Source organism: Mauremys mutica, chromosome 22, assembly GCF_020497125.1.
Source record: "Mauremys mutica isolate MM-2020 ecotype Southern chromosome 22, ASM2049712v1, whole genome shotgun sequence".
In the NCBI taxonomy this organism is placed as follows: Eukaryota; Metazoa; Chordata; order Testudines; family Geoemydidae; genus Mauremys; species Mauremys mutica.
The window spans coordinates 21,851,885-21,860,311 of NC_059093.1; the positions used below are offsets into that span (position 1 = coordinate 21,851,885).

At 49.8% G+C, this 8,427-nt stretch overlaps 1 non-coding gene across 1 annotated transcript; it reads left to right on the top strand.

Moving 5' to 3' along the window:
- The first annotated feature begins 3,987 nt into the window (after nucleotides 1–3,987).
- TRNAG-UCC lies at nucleotides 3,988–4,059 on the top strand. The gene has a single exon. It is a non-coding gene; the product is annotated as a tRNA-Gly (tRNA).
- Nucleotides 4,060–8,427: the final 4,368 nt, after the last annotated feature.

Genomic DNA, 8,427 nt, shown 5'->3' on the forward strand with positions numbered 1-8,427 from the left:
TCGAAGTATCTTATATCGATAACTTACCCGTCCTCACGGCGCGGGATTGATGTCCGGGGCTCTCCATGTCGACTCCGCCACCGCCGTTCGCGGTGGTGGAGTTCCGGAATCGATAGAAGCGCGTTCGGGGATAGATATATCGCGTCTAGATGAGACGCGATATATCGATCCCTGAAAAATCGATCGCTACCCGCCGATACGGCGGGTAGTGTAGACGTAGCCTCAGTCAATTTCTATTCAAAGGAAAGCTACTTGAGGTGACAAGTTGTATAAATTTTTACCAGCTTAGAATGTAAGGGTCACTGTCTTCCCCACTTCTCTAATTTGCAAAGGAAAGGCCTGACATCTGTCACAGGATGTGTCCAGCAGGTAAGACAGCTGCACTCATCAACCATCAATATAAAGAAAAAGACTGAAATCCATTGTCTTTCAGGTCAATAAGCCATCTAAAGCCTGGTCGATGTAGAAAAGCTGTGTTGGCATAGCCACATCTCTCAGGGGTGTGAAAAGTCCTCTCCACTGAGAGAAGTAGTTAATGTGACCTGAGCCCCAGTGTAGGCAGTGTTGGGTTGTCAGAAGTATATTTCCAGTGTTTGAAGTGTAGACACAGCCTTAACATCAATTCCAATTTTGACACATCTCCCTATATGTGAGAAAGTTACTTGTATGGAGGGCTGAGCCAGCTGTCTGCTCACCTGGTTCCTCAACTGTAGCTACAGCTCTTAGTGCCCATGAATGCAAAGACTGAGAGAAATGGAGAGTTCCAGCCATTGTCATTTTAGTATCTTATTGTTCCTCTCTCTGTTTTTTGTGCTGGCCTTTCTGTTCTATCAGGGGTTGACTGTATAGCTCAGTGCATCTGTGACAAAAGCTCATTGGTGCCAATTGGCAAAGGGGTCACTGTTCTTCACAAGCAACTCCTGTGTCAGACCTGACAAACTCCCCACAGCTAATACACTGCTTTTATGATAGTTATCCAGGAAGCATAGCAGTGAGATCTCTACTGAAAGCTTGTAAATTATTGATACTCCTACTCACTGCGAGAGGTGTGTTCAAGTCATAGTTAAGGGGTAAAGTAAGTACATGGAAAATTATGCCCATATGGTATTGTTGTGAAAGTGAGTCACCCCAATCATAGGTCTTGGTGGGGACGGCCCATTCCAGTGGGAGGGAATTGGCACCTCTCCCTTGCTAGCCAGTTATGTGATGTATTGCTCCATTGTCAGCCTCTGCACCAACCCAGAAAAGCCAATGGAAAACCATCAAAGACAAATTATAGACATCAAAACCCTGTGGAAGTGACAAGGACAATATGAGAATGAGGAGATCGTCCTTTCTGTGAATCTAAAGACAAAAGACTGATTCAGTTCATAACAGGGTGGAGAAAAACACTCTGGGTCCATTCACCAAGGAGATTCCTAATGACCAGTGGCGCTTCATGAAAGGCAGGGCCGTGGCGCCTAGGGACTAGCAATCAGTGAAATTGACTGAAGTGTGAGGTGAGACTCTACTTAGATAGGAAAGGTAACTATTAAAAAGTGTAGGTTGCATTTTCTGATTTTGTTTAGTTGGTAACAGTTGGTTTCCATCACTCACATTTGTTTGTTTGAATCTCTATCGGTTGTTAAATAAATTTCTGCTTGTTTGATAACTATACTCAAGTGCTGTGTGAGATACAGTAGCCGTGGTCCACAGTAAAACTAGTAACCTGGGATATACCATTGCTTTGGGCAGAGAGAATCTGGGATTTCTCTGAGTATCTGGTGATCCGGGCTGGACCCCAGAGGGGGATACATTGAAGGAACTCAGGGTGGCTGCTGTAGCTCAGAGGAGGGTCCTTGAGTGCCTGACGGGTTGGGTGAGTTTGGTCACTAACATCCAGCTGCCAAATGCAAAATTCCCTCTTCCTAGTGGAAGGTGGCAACAAGGAAACTCGCAGCCCTCAGCTCCCTGAGAAGGGTCACAATATGTCTCTATGTTGATTCACCTGTCAAATTCACACAGGGAAAGCTCCCTATAGCATAAAACTCTGCCATATGAAATCATGGAACATGTGCCCTTCACTCTGTGAAAGCATGTAAAGAATCCAAGCGCTGGAGGGATGGGTTTGGGTCCAGAGTGACCTAGACAAATTGGAGGATTGGGCCAAAAGAAATCTGAGGAGGTTCAACAAGGAGAAGTGCAGAGTCCTGCACTTAGGAAGGAAGAATCCCCTGCACTGTTACAGCCTGGGGACCGACTGGCTAAGCAGCAGTTCTTCAGAAAAGGACCTGGGGATTACAGTGGATGAGAAGCTGGATATGAGTCAACAGCACCCTTGTTGCCAAGAAGGCTAACAGCAGATTGGGCTGCGTTAGTAGAAGCATTGCCAGCAGCTTGAGGGAAGTGTGTTCATTTCAAACCTGCAGCTTATTCATTTCATGTGGTGACGCCTCCTAGTTCTTGTGTTATGAGAAGGAGTAAATAATACTCCCTTCCTTGGTCCTTTAGAAGATATTATGTGACCTCCTCCCCCTTGTTGTATCCATGTTGGTCCCAGGACATGAGAGACAACACCGCAAACAACAAGGTTCAAAGTCAATGCACATGGGAGAAGCATCTTGTGTTTCATTCCTTATGTCCTAGTCCCATCGTGTGGCCATTTCCTTTTCTTCCTTTCTGTTAAAAGCGTTGGTGTTTTGCACAGAAACATTTTTTCCCCAGGAGAGACTCAGGAGTGAGGGCTGCATTCCTGTACCAAACAGTCACTAGAAGGGGGCAGACAAAGGACTTTAGCATGAGGCATCCGTCACTGTCAAAAAATCATCTCCCTCCTGTGGTTCCGCGGGCAGCAGGAGCAGCCGCAGCTCGGTGGCCCCTGGCAGCACTCCTGGGGTGGCTGGAGCAGCAGCAGGCCCCCTGGGGCTCCCCCCCCCCCCACCGGGGCAGCAGCTGGAGTGGCAGCAGGTTGTTAGGGCTTCTCCCCTGGTAGCTGGTGCTCATTATCCATCAAGTAAATCAAAACACTTCCCCCTGCAAGTGGATTTAGCCCAGGACCCTGAGAGTCAGCAGCTCTTACGCCCCTCATTGAGCTCTCTGGTCAGGTGTCCTAGCGCCGGAAGCCTCCTGTTTAGATCCTCAAATAGCATTTTTGCACCGGGGGGGGGGGGGCTGAACTTTTGGACTGGACATTGTAGCTCCACTGTTATTTTATTGAATTGCTTCAAAACAGCAAGTGTAGAAAGTCTCCTAAGTGCCAGGCTCTCTGCCATGGAAACAGCTGCCCCTGCTCTCCAGGAGTCTGTGCGTTCCACCCAGCAACGTACAAACCTGCTCTGCACTGAAGGGGGGTCAGACAGTGACGGTAACACAAATCTTCTGACTATTAACCCAAGTCCCTTCCTTTCTTTAACCCAGGACGTGCCAGTCAACTGTTAGCCATGGTGTTACCTTCATCTTAAAATACCTCTCAGGACATTGAACAGAGGAAGTGAAACCCCCTCCCCCGAATGGCTCCCTGTTGAGGCGTTGTACTGTACCTGCCCCTGGAGCCTGTCTGGTTTTATATCCTTAGAGCTTTTTCTCTTCAAACCCCTTATCCCAATCTATGGGCCACCTCCACATTTCAGAGTTTAGAATTTACTCTCATCACCCTTATATGGCACTTTCCATGTGAATTAGACAAAGTGAGTGGGGGAAGCTCCATGGCTAATGAAAACCGATGCTTTGGGTGAGACCTGAACTCATAACCCCAGCAGTGCGCCCGCCTCACTAGCCAGGTGTGCCCCTGTAGGTGCTTCATAGACAAGCTTGGGAAGTAGGGTAGTTACCTGGGTCTGTGATTAACCACTTTGGTGACCTAATTGAGAGGCTGATGGTTCAAACCCAGGTGAAGACAGAGGTAGGTTTTTTTTAGTGACGAGACTCCAGTACATCTTAACAGACAGTAAAACGTCTCCATTCTGGTTTAGCCTCATTGGGCAAGCATAAGTGGTGTTTTTGCCAGATGCATTGGTGGTATAGTGGTGAGCATAGCTGCCTTCCAAGCAGTTGACCTGGCTTCAATTCCCAGCGAATGCAGGAATGTAATGTTTTCTCTGCTGGGAATTGGTTTAATTTCAGTCACATTGTATCAGTTTAGCAATGGAAGGAGAGAATCAATGTGCTGCAGGTCATTAAACACCCAGTGGAGGAAGAAAGGGGCGGGACTATACAATGAGCAGATGGAGTCATCCTGGTATTACAATGTTTGGTTTATTTTTTATTTTTTTCCCTTTACTTCCCTCTCCCTTTTAGACTCAGAGCCCTTAAGGTCAGAAGGGACCAATGTGATCATCTAGTCCGACCTGCTGCACCTCGCAGGCCAAAAGACCCCACCCACCCACTCCTGTAATAGACCCGGGAGGGGAGGCAGCTCTGTGCTCTGCCCCTACCCCAGGCAGCATATGGAGGCCCTCTGCTCCCCTCCCCCCATGGGTGTGCAGAGATGTGCCAGCAGCACTAAGGTGGCTCCCTGCCCACTCTGCCTCCGTCCCTCCGTGCCACTCCCAGAAGTGGCCGGCATGTCCCAGCATCCCCTGGAGTGGGGGGAGTGTCTCCATGCACTGCCCCTGCACCAAGTACCAACTCCGCAGCACACAGTGGCCAGGAACTGCAGCCAATGGGAGCTCTGGGGGCAGCACCTGCAGGCAGCGGCACACAGAGACCCCCCTGGCATGGCCCACCTAGGACCTGCTGCCAGAGGGTTGTGTGTACCGGTCACTTTGGGAGCTGCACTGCCCGGGGTAAGCGCCACCCCTCCTCTACCCCAAGCCCCTCCCCCAGCGCAGAGCCCGCACCGCACACCCAAACTTCCTCCCAGAGCTTTGCTTGTCTTCCTTTCACCCAGAACCATCCTTCTTCTCCTGGGCTGGAAGTAGCCATCCCTGGGAAGCCAAGACGCAGGCACAGGATTCTACCTCCCAGCAGCCAACTGCACCTCCCCAGGCTTTGCAGAACGACTGGTGGTGCTCTACTAACCTCACTTAGCCGCACTAAGGCACTTAGCTTCTGCCCTGCCTTCCTCAGATCAACTTTCCTCTTTTGCCCCATTCCCGCCTGACTTCTTCCTTTGGCAAGTCACACAGAAGAGCCGGCCGCCATAGGCCAATCTCCAAGGGCAGAGGAGACCAAGCCACAAGGCTTCAAAAGGTGCCTGGCCCAGATCCTCTAGCTTTCCCCTGCTGATGCTAAGGCTTTTTCCCAGCTCATTTCACTACCCTCTGTCATGCAGCGGTTGTGGTTATCGCAGGTGTTACCCTAAATTGGGCCAGCTAGTCAGCGTAGGAAGCACTAATGACCCACCAGAGTTTGGCAGAAAGCAGCACGTTTATTATATTGATAGCTAAGCTCAAACGAAGGGGGGCAGGGTGACACATTCACGCTCCCAGGACAGGCACGGCACTGGAGATGTCAGGATTCTGCAAGGTAAGTGTCCCACAGCGCAGCTATGGACGGTGCGATGAAGGTAAGTCTTCCTGAGGCACAATGAAATACAACGCAGAGAACCATCTTGTGAGTTCTGTGTCCTCAACAAGCAACCACAGTGCTGACCCCTCCAGATCCTTCTGCTGGGAGCATGGTGATTGCACGACAGCTGCAAGCCCTTTTCCCGTCTCCTTGTCCCCCTCGGCTTTCCCGGCCCTTCCCCACAAATGGTTCTATCAGGCGCTGGAGGGATCTAAGGACCTGCAGGTTTCCCTCACCCACCTCTTAAGGCAAACAGTGATTCCCTTCTCTGACACTCCTGGGCCTGGGCTTCTTTTGAGTTTTTCCCTAGGGGGCCTGATTCCCTGTGAAAATGTGTGTGTGGCGTGTGGGGAACTGGCTTGTCTTCCCCCCTCTCTGGGAGCTGAGAAGCTTTTTCAGACTCTCCCCCACTAGATGAGTCCAACAGCACCTCCCTCTGGTGGTAGGAGAATCCTAAATTCCACCCTCCCACCCTGGTTACTCTGACCAGCTGATGGCGGCAGCATGCTAAATCAACACCAGCTCTCTGGGCTAGAAAGCAGCATCTAACCAGCCTTGTGACAGCTCCGGTTTGCTCGCTGGAGATATAACGAACCAGGAAAGAAGGCAAATGTCAGACAGGGAACCTCAGCTCACAAATAAACACCCTCAGGGCTCCTTCTACATGGAGACTGGGCAGTTGACTGACTTTAAATCTAGCTAGCTCAGTTGGTAGAACATGAGGCTCTTAATCCCACCATCATAAATCCAAGCCCCATGGTGGGTGGTAGTGACAGCCCTTAGGTGTCACTCTTCTGCTAATAGTGACAGACCAAAATGAAACAAACTCTCCATGCTCTTCGGCAGGTCATGTTTCCTCCTCTCTCTGAGCGTCAGTAAAACATGAAGAGAGACCAAACTGACATTTGCACCCTCCGTTAAGAGAGGAATTTCTCCTCTTCCATTCTACCCCAGGCAAGAAGAGGGGATAATAACCATTTAACAGATGATTGCAGAGAGAAAAGTTTGGTCTTTATAAATAGGACGATGATCCATTGTTCTCCACGTCCACTGACGGTAGGACAAGAAGTAATGGGCTTAATCTGCAGCCAGGGAGATTCACGTTAGATGTTGGGAACAGCTTTCTAACTCTGAGTGTAGTTAAGCTCTGGTATAGGCTCCCAAGGGTGTCTGTGGAGTCTCTGTCCTCGGAGGTTTTTAAGAACAGGTTGAACAAACCTCTGTCAAGGATACTCTCCATATACTTGGTCCCATAGACAACCTGCTCTGGCTCTGGTTCCCTCCTTCTGCTCCCTACCTGGGCCGACTGCTGTGGGCACTTGACCCCACATGGCCCTGACGCATCATCTCTGCTTGGCCCTGCCTCAGCAGACAGGGCTGGATTTCATGACCTCTCCAGGGCCCTTGCAGCTGTACAGCTCTGTAATTCGATGCCATCGCAATGTAATATAAACAACAACAAAAGTGGAAACACCCCAATCTAACATCTAACAATTCAGCGTGAACTGACATTCCACAGCACAAAGTGACAATACGTAGGAGTGCAAAGCCCGACAGTTCAGCACCATGCAAATGAACGCGCCATAGGGCAAAATGACACACTGCAAAAGAGCTCAGCTCAAACCAATGCAACACAAGGCAGTGCAAAAACCATACAACACGAAACAATGCGTCAGAGTGCACAGTGACACTGTGCAAAACAGCTCAGTGTGGAACAACGACACAGCACAAACCCACACAACAGAATCCTATAGAAAGGTAGGGTTGCGAGGGAACCCGAGAGTCAGGACCAAATCTCCCTAGGCCACCCCTGACAGGTGTTTGAAGAACAGGGAAACAAAGGGCACCACGAACTTATGTTTTTTGGATGAGCCAAGAAAAGGGAGCAGCATTGTCCCCCTTGGGTAGCCCCTGTTCAATTCCAGGTCAGAAAGCAAAACTCTTCTGCAAGAATATCCAAAAAATGTTGTGTTTCACTTTACTTCATAAGTATAGTTGTGTGGCAATGAAATGATGACCCTAAAGTTTCATAAAAGTGCAGGAAATACGGATGTATCTGAGAAAATGGCTTGGAATGAAGAAAGACAAAAAGTGATCAGTCGAGAGAACAGGCCCTGTTTCCCCCTGGTTTGGAGCTTCTCTCACAACTACTGGAATAGAAAAGCTAAGCAAATGGGGTTCTATTGTTCCAAAGGAGATTGAAGTGAGGCCATTTTCTCCAGACAGAATTAAATGGTAATGTCAGGAGTGGGATTTGAAACCACATCTCTATGCAGAGACCAGAACACCCAAGGGACTGGAAAAAAAATGAGTCTTATAACTAGCACTTTAGACCAGTCCACCATCCTGATACTACAAAGAATATGACTTATCAACCCTAGCTTTCATTAATAGTTGATAAACTCTTTAGGGCAGTCGAGATGGCACATCTCTTTCAACTCCTAGAGACCTTCTACAGCACAGCTGAATTTTAGACACACTCACCCAGATCTAAAGTTACCCGTTTCCTGGAGCTCCATGAGTTCTATGGTGTTGTAATCTCCCTGCTCACATTTTAAGTGAACAAAAGATGGGTGCTGGCATTCTGAGAAAGTAATGGTGAACCTCAAAATCCTGCCCTGGGGGCCAGACAGTTAAGCAACAAGCACCCACAACCTCTACCTTGATAGCCAGGGCCGGCTCCAGACCCCAGCACGCCAAGCGTGCGCTTGGGGCGGCATTTTGCCGGCAGGGCGGCAGGCGGCTCCGGTGGACCTTCCACAGTCATGCCTGCGGAAGCTCCACCAGAGCCGCGGGACCAGCGGAACCTCCGCAGGCACGTCTGCAAGAGGTCCCCCGGAGCCGCGGGACTGGCGACCGGCAGCGCACCCCCTGCGGCATGCTGCCGTGCTTGGGGCAGCCGGATTCCTAGAGCCGCCCCTGTTGATAGCATCCTCTCTG